The sequence below is a fragment of the Lampetra planeri genome, chromosome 66 (genome assembly GCF_965212315.1).
Source record: "Lampetra planeri chromosome 66, kcLamPlan1.2.h2, whole genome shotgun sequence".
Taxonomy (NCBI): Eukaryota; Metazoa; Chordata; class Hyperoartia; order Petromyzontiformes; family Petromyzontidae; genus Lampetra; species Lampetra planeri.
Genome location: NC_136172.1, coordinates 1221910 through 1235508, shown reverse-complemented (window position 1 = coordinate 1235508; position 13599 = coordinate 1221910).

Below are 13599 nucleotides of genomic sequence, written 5' to 3'. Positions count from 1 at the left end.
GTTCGGGAGCCCCCTTGTCCAAGACGTAGCCCTGGACAAAAGCGTCCGCCACGGCCGCCGCTGATTGGTTGGCTAGTAGCCACGCCATAGGCCATCGGGTAAAGTATTCCACACCAACCAACAGGTACTTGTTACCCCTAGGCGTGACAGGAAAAGGCCCCAAAATATCCAGCGCAACGAGCTCGTTGGTGCGCGAGACCTGAATAGACTGCAGCGGTGGATTTGGTGCAACGGGCGGTGGTTTCCGTTTGGCGCAATCCACACACCCCTTCAGTATATTGACCACATCGCTCCCCATCCCCGGCCAATAATAGTCCCACTGGATTAGGGCAAGCATTTTGTTCACCCCCAGATGTAAGAGGCGTTCGTGTGCAGCCAAAACAACTTTGCCCCGCATAGCGTAAGGCACGACGAGTGCGTGCCGCCGGGACATATTGTCCCACCTCATTAGCAGGCCCTGCTTGAGCAGCCAAAGAGCCAGCCCGTGTTCGACCCTCCTCGGGACTTCCCGCCCTACTACGCAACGCGAGCAGGGAGCTGTCAGCCATCTGGAGTCGGCCCCACTCAACGAGAGACAGTGAGAGCAGCGAGTCCCCGCCCGCAGGGGTAGCGGGAACGTCAACCATCGGCGCATTCGCGGCCGCGACCAACTCACTCTCAGGTACAGCACCCGGCGGTTTACAGCGCGCCGACCCCATCAAGCACGCACATTCGGGACTATGCGACAACCGCGACAGGGCATCCGCGTTGGTGTGGCGCAACCCCTTACGGTAAGTGGTCGTAAATTGATAGTCCTGGAAGACTTCCAACCACCGTGACAATTGGCCCGAGGGCTGGGCGACCCTCAATGAATACTGAAGCGCCGCGTGGTCCGTCCGGACCGTAAAATGATGGCCATAGAGATAAGGCCGAAATTGCTGCACAAAAAAAAACAATAGCCAGCAACTCGCGACGGGTGACGCAGTAGCGCTGTTCCGCAGGCGACAAAACCCTGCTACCATAGGCGACCACCCGTTTAACTCCCCCAACGACCTGTGAGAGCACCCCCCCAATGCCCGTGTTACTAGCATCAGTATCCAGCAAGAAGGGACTCGTAAAGTCAGGGTAACGTAAGGGCGGGGCACCCACCAAGGCGTCCCGAAGGGAGCAGAACGCGGCCTCCTCCTCTGGCCCCCATCGAAACCTGACTCCTTTGGCTGTTAGAGCATGCAAGGGTTTGGCAATGGTGGCGAAATGCTCCACGAATCGGCGGTAGTATGACGCAAAACCAATGAAGCTGCGGACCTCAGAAACCGACGTGGGTGTTGGCCATGAACTGACACAGTTTGTCTTCGCAGGATCGGTGGAGATCCCTGAAGAATCGACAATGTGGCCCAAGTACCTTACGGATTTTCGCAGAAGGTGGCATTTCGCCGGTTTGAACTTTAATTTAGCCGAACTCATCTCCAAGAACACCCCTCTTAATCGCTGGAGGTGTTCTTCAAAGGTTTTACTGAAAACAATGACATCGTCAAGATAAATTAAGCAAGTATCCCATTGCAAACCCGACAAAACCAATTCCATAAGGCGCTGGAACGTCGCGGGAGCGGAGTGGAGTCCCATGGGCAACCGATTAAACTGGAACAGGCCCCCTGGGGTCCGGAATGCTGTCTTAGGTTTAGACTCCTCGTCGAGTGGCAGCTGCCAGAATCCCGACAGTAAGTCAAGCGTAGAAAAATACTGCGCCCCGGACAATGCGTCCAGGGACTCGTCCATCCTGTGGAGCGGATACGCGTTGGCCACGGAGATTTTATTGAGGCGACGGAAATCCACACAAAATCGCAAGGAGCCGTCTTGCTTTTTAACCAGAACGATAGGTGCTCCCCACGGACTGGATGACGGCGAAATAATGTCGGCCGTCAGCATGTCATTGACGGCCGATTGAACGTGTTCCTTCTCGGCAGGACTCAGCCGGAAGGGATTCTGCCGGACTGGTGCTGCATCGCCTGTTTCAATGTGGTGGCGTAACAGGTCCGTGCACCCAATATCATATTTGTGCGTGCTGAACACATCGGAAAATTCGGTCAGCAGAGCGCGCAGCGCACCCAATTGCACCCTTGACAAATCACTCGAGTCCGCACACAGCGACTCGACCCATTCAAGGTCATCACCCGATGCAATTTTCCGCGCCGGGACGGGATCAACATATGCAACAAAGCGCTCTTCCGCAGGGACCCGTGCCGCGTGAGCAAGCACGGTGCCCTGCGGAATAATGGCCGGCCTAGAACCCGCGTTTAACACCATAACGAACGGGTCCCCGTCAGCCCGAACCAACGTTTGAGCCACCGCCAAATCCAGACCCCCAACAGCTCTATTCGATGGACTCAAAAGCACGCCCTGTCCCGCAGTCTCCCCACCCAATGGCTTCCGCAACCGGAGGGGTATCAACATCTGCGAACCCGGGGGCACGTGCACCGTTTGTGTCGCTAGCGCTTGGATCGTCGCGCACGCCGTCCGTATTTCAGTAGGGTTAGACAAAAAGAAATACGGCGACCCGATGGCAGCTCAATACAACGTTGATCCACGATAATTTTAATGGGCATCTTAGCCAAAAAATCTGTGCCCAACAGACAAGGAACCGCTAGGGAAGAGGAGACGAAAATAGGTCCCGCCAATTTAATATCACCTATGGAAATGCATGCCCGAATCTGACCGATAATACCCCATGAGCCCCCATTTGCCGCGTAAAATGGCACGTCCACCGGAAGCAGAGGTCGACATTGGACGGGGAAAATGTTATAAATGAGTTCTGAAATTATAGTGGCCGACGCTCCCGTGTCCACCAACACCCTGACCTCGACCCCGTCAATGAAACCCCAATCGCCGACGAACCGGCCGCCGCGGCCACAATTCTGTGGCCCAACTGGGACCATTCAATGTCCCCCCCGCCCTGTACGAACCCCCCTCTCCGAACCGATTCCCCGACCCCCAATCGCCCATCCTCCGCCGCAAAGCGACGGCCCATGTGTGTCGTGTATGTAGGCCGAGCATGTGAAGTGCCGCGACTTGCCGGGGGTAGTTGGGACGACTTGGGGCCGTGGTCGTCGTCCAGCCGAGGTCCCGTGGTGCGCTGACGCGGAGCGCGGCACCCGGACGCCACGTGGCCCCGAAGGCCGCAGTTGTAGCACGTGATGAGGGACGCCGGAGGTCTCGTTTGCTCCAGATTGTGGGTTGATCGCAGAGGCGAGCGACCCCCCGACCTCCAATCCCCCGGTCGTGCAGCCGCGAATGCCTCCTCCCGTGGGCGAACGACCTGGGGCTCGGTGACCACCGGGCCCGGAGCCGAGACACCGGCAGCAGTGCAGACGACCACCTGTTTCCGCTGAAGGACCTCATGCGCCTGAATACTCGTTGCAACACGCAACGAACATATCTCCACTTCGTCGGCTGTGTTGATGGGGACCCCCAGGTCCTGTGCCAACTTGAGCAGTTGTTCCAAAACCATAGCGTCCTGCCCTGCCTCGTCCATGCGAGGGAACGCGGCATCGGCGAGGGCCAGCAACGCCGTGCGGTAGGTGAGCGTGGTCTCCGTGTCCGCCTTCCGTCGGCCGTAAAATAGGTGGCGGCAGGCCGAAGGTGGTCCGTAAACTTTGGCCATGAGGCCCAGCCTTGAGCGTGGAGCAGGCCGATCTCGGTGCGGACCCGAAGGCCGCGAGCGCGTCGTCGTCCAACATGGCAGGCAGTGCCCGCAGCGCCGTAGCGTCGGACCAGGCCGACATCTCTTGATGCGCCAGGAACCTCCGTTGGAATGCGCCCCAGTCCCCGCCCTCCGCCTTGAAGGCTGCCAATGTGGGAAGGCGCTGCTGGAAGATGATGTCGTCCTCTGCCACGTGGCTCTCCCCCGCCGCACCGTCGGTCTGCAAAATGGCGGCCCCTATGGCAGGTGGAAGATGGCGGCCCGTAGCGCGCTCGCCGATGACGTAGGCGGCCGCGCTTGGAGGACCCCCGCCACTTGGTGCTCACCATTCCCACCAAAAGATGTCCGCTCGGTAGAAATGGCGGGAACTGCAAAGTCATTTTGGCGGGAATCAGCGAGGCGAGTCTTTAGAATGTCCGCCGACGTCCCCGCTCCTCCCGACGTGGTGATCTCCGCCAGGATGGACGCCGCGGCGAGTAGCAGCTCCGCCAGGCGGGAGTGCGCCACGCGGAGTCCGGCATCAGCCCCCAGCCGCTCGTCTGGTGGCCATGAGGGGTCCTGTGGCGCAGGCATCTCTTCCTCTTCTCCCCCTGATGCCTGCTGGCCCGAGTCGTCGTGGTTATCCTCGCGGTCAATCTCGTGAGTCCGATGATTCTTCCTGGTATCTATGCCTGGAAGACTTTCACTCCTGACGCCAGTTGAAGTATAGTAAACTACGGCGGGAAACCACTTGACGGGTAGCACACTTTATTCACACTTGGGTTGTCACAGTAACACGTGTTGTCACTACCACTCACGCTACACGTTCCACCTGACACGGGTGGTAACTACTGCTCACGCTACACGTTCCACCCGGCTACACACACACGGGCATTCCAGCCCCGTAGCATCCGGGGGAACCTCTAGACCCACCCTAGCTTGGGTACGGATCACGACCACTGGGTCCCACGGCCCGGCCCTCACACGGACGTCCGGCCCCCGGGTCCCAAGGTCCCGCCTCTGAGCCACACAGGGCCCCGGTCCTTACAAGGACAGCGGGACTAGGTGACTAAGGGCCCTATCTCTTCCTCCTCCGTCTTCCGTCTTCACTGGTCACCAACTTCTCCCCGAGCGCCCGTGTGCACCGCCTTATATAGCCCTCCGCTCCAAGGAGACGGAGCCTATGCGGACCGCGATGCGAGCACCCACCCTAGCCGACCAATCATCACGCGCTGCCACACGATCTCTCCTTGTGCCAGCGTACATAACCAATCCCCACGTGCTGCCACACGATCCATCACTGTCAGCGCGCGTCACCAACACACAGCCAATCACCATCACATAACCCATGACCCCGCGCTGACCTACGATCCCTCACCGTCAGCGCGCGTCACCAACACACAGCCAATCACCACGCGCTACCCCCCGATCCTTAATACCAGCGCGTATCACCACTACATATACAACAATCCCATTTTCTTATATACGGCTATTAAAAAAAACTAAATGATACGAGTAATCATAATTAACCCTGTTGATTGTTCAACCACATGCCAGTGTGGGAGGGGCTGGGGAAGACGTAGGCGCAGGTTTGGGGTATTGATCATCGCCGTCCCAAAGCCTCCAAGTGGATGCGGTACCCCATCCAGGAAGAGGGAGCACGTGGCCCTTCCGAGCTGTGGGAAGGGACTGGACTATCAGATGTGCCACGATCTCTGTGGAGCGGTCGTCGAGTGGTGGTGGAGTAGTGGTGGAGCTGTGGATGAGCTGTGAAGGAGTGGTGGTAGAACGGTGGTGGAGCGGTGTTAGAGCGGTGGTGGAGGAAGCCGCGCTGTGATAGGAAAGAGTGAAACTAAGGTTGCCAACCCGAACCTCGATTGGCTGTTAGACTCCGATTTGAATTGGTATCGATCTTTCGGTGACTTTGAAACGCAATACAGAATATTTTAATGTTAGGATATTTCAATAAAAATATTAATAATTAAGCAATGTCCCGGGAATAGGTTCTGATGTCAGAGTTGTCAACCTCATTGAGACGCCATTGGAAAAGCAGGCTTAACCATGTAATGCCTACTGAGCTACTTAGCTCTTTAACAGTGGCATCCTGGCAACCATTGATAGCACTCAAAATCCGCAGGTCAGTGTAGGTGATTGTGGGAAAATGTTTTATTGACATGGACCCTTATCACTCCTGCTGGCTCAGTCGGAATTTAAAGCAGCAGGAGAAACCGGAGGTCCCGGAGGTCCCGGAGAAAGCCAAATGTGGTAACTACAGGGAGAAACATGCGAACTCCACACAAACAGAAGTCCTGAGCCTGGAATCAAACCCCCGACCTCGTGTATGGGAGGAGGCGAGTGAGTGAAGCAATCAGCTACTTTAGACACGTTTTAATAAACATATAACAAGCCAGTTCGAAGTTTCCACCACAGGTGTGACATCACATTTTAGGGTTCAAGAAACGTAACATGTGCAGACTATAGTTATGTAGGGGTTATTACGGGAGAAACGGCGGACGAGAAACACAGGGGTGTCTGCACTCACACACACGGGTGGTCACACCGACGTCCGCATCCGTTATCCCCCATGCCCCCGCCCCTCTGAGGGGATCCCTATAAAAGGCGGGGAGCCAGAGAGCTCGGGGGAGTTCGAAGCTGACCAGTGAAGATCGAAGACTCGGAGATTAGGCCCTGGGACTCCCCTGTCTCGCTGCCCTTGTCAGGGCCGAGCTGGGTAAGCCAGTGGCGCGGCCCAAGAGCTTCCGAACCTCTGCCCTTGTCAGGGCAAGGCCAGCTTAGCTGGTGCCGAGATCTGTGCTTGCCAAGGCCAGATCAGTCAGCCTCCCGTAGCCAACTAGAGGAGGACTGGGGAACAGGACAGAGGGCTTAGTACTAGGGTGGTTTCCCATAGTACGGGTGAAGGGGCCGTTACCCCTTCAACTATTGTGCCTGTCACTGAGTTAATAAACTGAGTGTGCCTCAACTCCGACCTCGTCTCCTCGAACTTACTACATCTGGCGTCAGAAGTGGTCCAAGCATGGATACGAGACGGACGGCTCGTGCCCAAGACCCAGGAGAGGATGACGACGAGGGAGAGGCGGTGCAAGACGTCGCCGCCGACGTACCTGCACAACCGCTGCCGGCTCCAACACCTGCGGGATCGTCGGAGAGGCTCGGGACGTCGGCTGACGAGTTGGCGTTAGCCCACTCGCGGCTGGCGGAGCTCCTATATGCAGCGGCCGCCATGCTGGAGCAGATAACTCGCCTTGGGCTGGGAGGAGCGACGCGGCGGGAAGATCCACAACGCCCGCCAGAAACTCCCGCCTTTGCGATGGGCAGGAGGCTTGAAATTCCCGCCACGGGGACAGTAGGGGCCGAGGGAGGGGCCCCAGGTCGTTACGCGGGTGGCGGGGCCCAACCAGCGGGCGCCACGTCATCGGCGGGGGCGGGTCGCAGTGGCTGCCTATCAGGGGTTGCAACGTCACCACCAACGGACGCCAGCACCGACCAAGCTGAAACCAGCGCGTCACTGACGGCGCGACCTCCAGTAGGGGCCGCCATTGCTCATACTGTCCATGGACACGGTACGAGTGCTGCGATAGGATCGGGGACGGAGCCAACATTTCAACAACGCCTGCTGGCCCTGCAGGTGTTCGTAGCAAGCGGCGGCGATTGGGGTGGGTTCCAGCGCCGGTTCCTCGCCCACCAAGAAATGGCTGGGTGGACGGACAATGAGGCGCTGTGTGCTCTCCCGGCGATGCTGGATGGCGACGCCCTGGGCACCCTCACCGCTGCACCCAAGTCGGCACGCTCCACGCTTCAGTCGGCGCTCCAGCTGCTGGCCATGGTTTATGGGCCGCCTTCCGATTGTCGCCAGCTCTTCTACGAGCGACAGAAGGGCGACAAGGAGTCACCACTTGCGTATCGCACGGCCCTGCTGTCATTGGCGAAGGAGGCCTTCCCGCGTATGGACGAAGAGGGGATCGATGCGATGGTGGCCGAGAAAATTTTGCTGCTGGCCGACGATTTGGACTTCGTCATCCTAGCACAGGATGATGCGGACATGTCGTCATTGCGGGCTGCAAGGCACATTCATGCCAATCTCATTTCCCAGCGGAGGAAGGCTAACAAGGCAGCTGCGAGACACACCGTGGCGGCGACCACTTCTGAATCTGAGGGGGCCTTCGCTGCCGACCGTTCTGCGGGATGGCGATCTGGCGAGCGACCGGCTCGGGACGTACCGAGCCACCGAGAGCAGCCCAAGTCTTCGGGAGCGCTCGTCGCGTGCTACAATTGTGGCCTCCGGGGCCACGTGGCGTCGGGATGCCGGGCTCCTCGACAGCGCGGAGCGAAACCTGGGGCTGCGGACGGTCCTCTTCACAAGCCTTCGCAACATCCTCGGGCAAGTCGTGGCACCCCACATGTTCGGCCTGCACGCACACCCACTTCCCTCTCACATGGTCCGACACACGAGTCTCGGGGTTTGGGTGCTGGTGCGTCGGGTCGCGGCTTGTCGGGGAGGGCGCTCCAACCGGGCCAATGGTCCGAGTTGGCTCACCGGGTTGTAGCTGCGTCGGCGGGGTCGTCCGTTGTCACGGGGCATATTGACGGGGTGGAGGTACGGGAATGGTCGATACGGGAGCTTCGGCGACTATCATTTCGGATTTGATTTATAATATCCTGCCCGTTCAGAGTCGCCCGTTGCTCCCTGTCGACATACCGTTTTACGCTGTGAACGGGGGCTCGTTAGGTATTATCGGCCAAATTCGAGCGCAAATTTCTATCGGGGACATTAAACTATCTGGCCCGGTGTTCGTCTCCTCCTCGCTGGCAATTCCGTGCCTGTTGGGGACAGACTTTTTGGCCAAATTTCCCATCAAAATTTTGATTGACCAGCGATGCATCGAGCTTCCATCGGGCCGATGTATAACGTTCCTGCCTTCCACCCCTGCCTTGCATACTGCCTGTGCAACGGTACAGGCGCTCGTTGCTCGAACGGTGCGCGTACCCCCGGGGGCACAGATGCTGGTGCCCCTGCGGTTGCGTCGACCATTCGCTAAAGGGGTCTCAGACCAGGGCATTATGCTGGGCCCGTCTAGGGCTGGGGTGAATGGGCCAGATTTGGTGACGGCCCAGACTATTGTTAAAGGAGATGTGGACCCGTTTATCGCGGTCCTAAATGTCGGAACACGGAAGGCGGTGGTTTCGCAGGGAACCGTGTTTGCACATGCAGTTCCGGTACCTGCGGAGATGCCGATCATTGGCCAGGTGGCCACCAATTCTCAGTCGCGGCTGCCCTCAGACATTGACGAGGGTTGGCTCGAGGCGCTGTGTGCTCAGTCACCTGACCTGTCCGACTCACAACGTGCTAAATTGCGCACCCTTTTGCGGGAATTTTCCGACGTCTTTAGTAAACATAAATACGATATCGGATGTACCAATTTGCTGCGCCACCATATTGACACCGGTGACAATGCTCCTATCCGACAAAATCCTTTTCGGTTAAGTCCCGCCGAAAAGGATCATGTCAAATCGGCTGTAGATGACATGTTGACTTCTGACATCATTTCTCCATCGATCAACCCTTGGGGTGCACCCATAGTGTTGGTTAAAAAGCACGACGGGTCCCTAAGCTTCTGCGTTGATTTCCGGCGGTTAAATAAGATCTCGGTGGCCGATGCTTACCCGCTTCCTCAAATGGACGAATCGCTGGATGCCCTCGCGGGATCGCGATTCTTCTCCACTTTGGATTTACTCTCAGGATTTTGGCAACTTCCCTTGGACGACGAATCTAAGCCCAAAACAGCTTTCAGAACGCCGCACGGCCTCTTCCAATTCAATCGGTTACCCATGGGGCTCCACTCCGCTCCCGCGACGTTCCAGCGCCTGATGGAATTGGTTCTCGCTGGCTTGCAATGGGAGGTGTGTTTGATTTACCTGGACGACGTTATCGTATTCAGTAAGACGTTCGAGGAACATCTTGATAGGCTTTGGGCCGTCTTTCTCAAAATGCGCGCAGCTAATTTGAAATTCAAACCACAAAAGTGCCATTTGCTGCACGAATCTGTAAAATATTTGGGTCACATCATCGGCCGGTCAGGCATCTCAACTGATCCCGCCAAAACTCGTTGTGTCAGCTCCTGGCCAACTCCCACCTCGGTGGGGGAGGTTAGAAGCTTCATCGGATTTGCTTCATATTACCGCCGGTTTGTCGGGGAGTTCGCTTCCATCGCTAAGCCATTACATGCCTTAACGGCCAAAGGGGTCAAATTTCATCTCTTCGGGACGCCCTGGTGGGGGCCCCGCCGTTAAGCTTACCCGATTTTTCTATACCCTTCGTGCTCGACACGGACGCGAGCAACACCGGGATTGGAGGCGTGCTGTCACAAATTGTGGGTGGCGTGGAGCGCGTTGTGGATAATGGTAGTAGAGTATTGTCTCCGGCCGAGCAGCGATACTGCGTCACCCGCCGCGAACTGTTGGCTATTGTTTTCTTTATCCAACAGTACCGGCCATATCTGTACGGCCGGCGTTTCACCGTCCGTACAGATCATGCGGCGTTGCAGTATGCCCTGCGTATTCACCAGCCATCGGGGCAGTTGTCCCGATGGCTGGAGATCATTCAGGATTTCGATTTCGAAACAACTTACCGTAAGGGGATTCGCCACACCAATGTCGATGCCCTGTCATGCCTGCCAGTCGCTTCTGATTGCACCTGTTTCTTGGGCTCGGGGCGTTGTAAATCGGTAAACAACGGCCACGATCCGGTCCTAGCGGCCGCCGTTGAGGCCCCTTCGGACGTTGACCATATTGCGGTGGGAGGGACGGATTCCCTATTGGGCTTGTCATGTGCGGAGTGGGGGCGCCTCCAAATGGAGGATGCTTCCCTCCTGGCGCTACGGCGTCGCGCGGAAGGATCCGCTCAGGGAAAGTCGGGCGTTGACTCATGGGGGTTGTGCCAGGGCCTCCTCATGCATTGGGATGGTACGATCCGCCGCCACAGGCTGGTGGTGCCTTCCGTGTTGAGGGGTAGGGCTGTATGGGCCGCTCACGAGCGGCTCCTGCACCTGGGCACCCTCAAAACCCTTGCCATGCTCCAGCTTAATTTCTTTTGGCCGGGCATGGCAAGGGATGTGGACGATCTCTTGCAATCTTGTACCCAGTGTGCTCAACGGAAACCGCCGGCGAGGGGAACCTGCCCACCGCTCCAGTCTATTTCGGTCACCCGGGTTAATGAGCTTGTCGCCCTCGATATTTTGGGGCCGTTTCCCTCCACGCCGAGGGGTAATAAGTCCCTGCTGGTTGGCGTCGAGTATTTCACGCGATGGCCTATGGCTTGGCCCCTCGCCAACCAGTCAGCAGCGGCCGTTGCGGAGGCTTTTGTTCACGGCTATGTCCTTGACAAGGGCGCTCCGGAACGGTTGTTAACTGATCAGGGGAAGAATTTCACTAGTGCCCTTTTACACGAGGTGTGTGAGCTTCTGGGTACGAAGAAAATTCGTACTTCGCCTTACCACCCACAAACGGATGGGATGGTAGAACGCCTGCATAGGACTCTTACGTACATGCTATCCCACCAGGTATCTGAGTCCCAAACCGACTGGGACCTTCAGATCCCTGGAGTCCTAGCAGCATACAGAATGGCTCCTCACGCGGCGACTGGATTATTGCCGTTTTTTTTAATGTATGGCCGCGAAGTTGACCCGCCTGTCGCGACTCAGCTGACGTGTACCGCGCCGCACGCTAAATCTAAGTTGGCGGACCATGTTAAGTTTAACGTCCTCCGGTTGGCTGAGGCACGGGAGGCGGCCATGCAAAACTCTGCCTCGCGCCAGAAGCAAAATGAAAAGTTGCGATCGCGCCGGTCACACACGCACGAATGGCACCCGGGTGACAGAGCGTGGCTGCACTGCCCCCAGGTGCCATTGGCCACCTCGTCTAAGTTGTTGAGGCCGTGGAGGGGCCCCGTGGAAATTGTGCAGGTTATGCGGCCGCAATGTGTTCGCATTAAATGGGGGAAACGTCGGTGGTTTGTCCACCCTTCACGGTTGAAGCCGTTCCTTGCTCCACATGCTTCCTCTCATGACTATGGCCGAACATGTGGGGGGTCCACTGACTCTGGGAGGGCGGGGTCGCCGTCTGCCTCTGATCCGCTGCTAACTGTTCCATCTTCAGGGGCCCGAGGACTGATGCCCTCTCTGCCGCCAGCCTCCTCCGAGGAGGTCGACGCTGGCTTGTCCAGGATGCCGGTGCGCCGCGCACCTGTACATTCACCACCTGCCGCCGACCCTACCGGGTTGGGCCTTTGTGACGGGCCCGCTGCACGGACACGCGCCAGGACGCGCCGGTTATTGTAAAGTGCTTTCCGCGCGTTCCGCTGCTGGTGGGCTCACTCACCTGTTTTTTTTCCTGTTGTGTGCATGGGGATGGGGAACCACGTTCTGTATATATGTTGCATTTTGGGGAAGTGGGTACGTATAGGGGACCGTCGGTTGTTGTTGTTGTTACACTTGTTCTTGTTATTGTTACGGTTACGAGGCACACGCGTGTTGACTGGGGTTAATCTTTATTCTTGGGGGTTGAGGGATTGTTGCAGCCGGGACGGCTGCGAGCTGTACAGGGGGGGGGGGGGGGCCCAAAAGCTTCCGGACCTCTGCCCTTGTCAGGGCAAGGCCGGCTTAGCTGGTGCCGAGATCTGTGCTTGCCAGGGCCAGATCAGTCAGCCTCCCGTAGCCCACTAGAGGAGGACTGGGGAACAGGACAGAGGGCTTAGTACTAGGGTGGTTTCCCATAGTACGGGTGAAGGGGCCGTTACCCCTTCAACTATTGTGCCTGTCACTGAGTTAATAAACTGAGTGTGCCTCAACTCCGACCTCGTCTCCTCGAACTTACTACAGTTACAATACACATACCTATCCATAGTATGGAATACAATACATTACTCCAATCAGTAGTATGTCTGCAAAATCGCACACTTAATAATATAATATGTTATTCTGCCTTACGACAAAGAAATAATAAAAACATGAAAGTCGTGATGTTTTGCTTTTTCCCCATTATTATGGCTGTATAGGCCATCTGCAAGGCTACCAGAGCCCTTAAACAAATATGGCCAGCCTTGCAACAGCTACCGGTCAGATATCAGGTCGACTTTAAGGTTTTGTTGTTGACCTATACGACCTTGCCCCTTATTTACGAGACCTTTTTCGGTGGCACGTTCCATCGAGACCCTAAGATTTGCACATCTCCTCTATGCTGAGTGTTCCGAATCCTCGACTATATGCCTAAGGCGCTAGGGTTTTTGCGTGTGTAGTGACTGATTTGGAGATGTAAGTTCTTGGAGGCAGTTATTTTATTAATTCGAGCACCCTTTGCACAATACACACCCTACGCTGGTACACACGTTTCTCTCTCTTGTTTATACACAACTCTAAGTGAGTTGCTAGCCTATTCACAACATCAGCAATTTGACACTGACGGCGCTGAACCAAGACAGCCAACTACCGGTAAAGATGACAGCGACGAAGGCAACAAGACGACAGCGACGATGGCGACGATCTTCAACAGCAACAACGGGGATCTAATTCCAAACGACAGCCCCGAGATTCCTTCCTGGGGCCCCTGTGATACTGTCAGCGTGGCCTGGCTCCGCCCCGGCCACGCCCCCCTTCTGGAACCTACTAGCGGGTTCTCGACGTGTCCCTTCCATAACCTTTCCCCTACATCCCTCTCTGGTCTATAACGTGCCCTGCTGTCGGTCAGGGCTGCTGCAAGCTGCAGATCCCCTTCCCTGCCAGCAGCCAGCGCTATGCTGCCAAGTGGCCGATTCTATGTCACTACACGTACATGACGACAAGGTTGTGGAATGCTCTGCCATCGAATATCAGATGGTCGGAATTTGTGAGCAGATTCAAATCCTAAAACATAACAAAGGCGTTTCCCTTCCT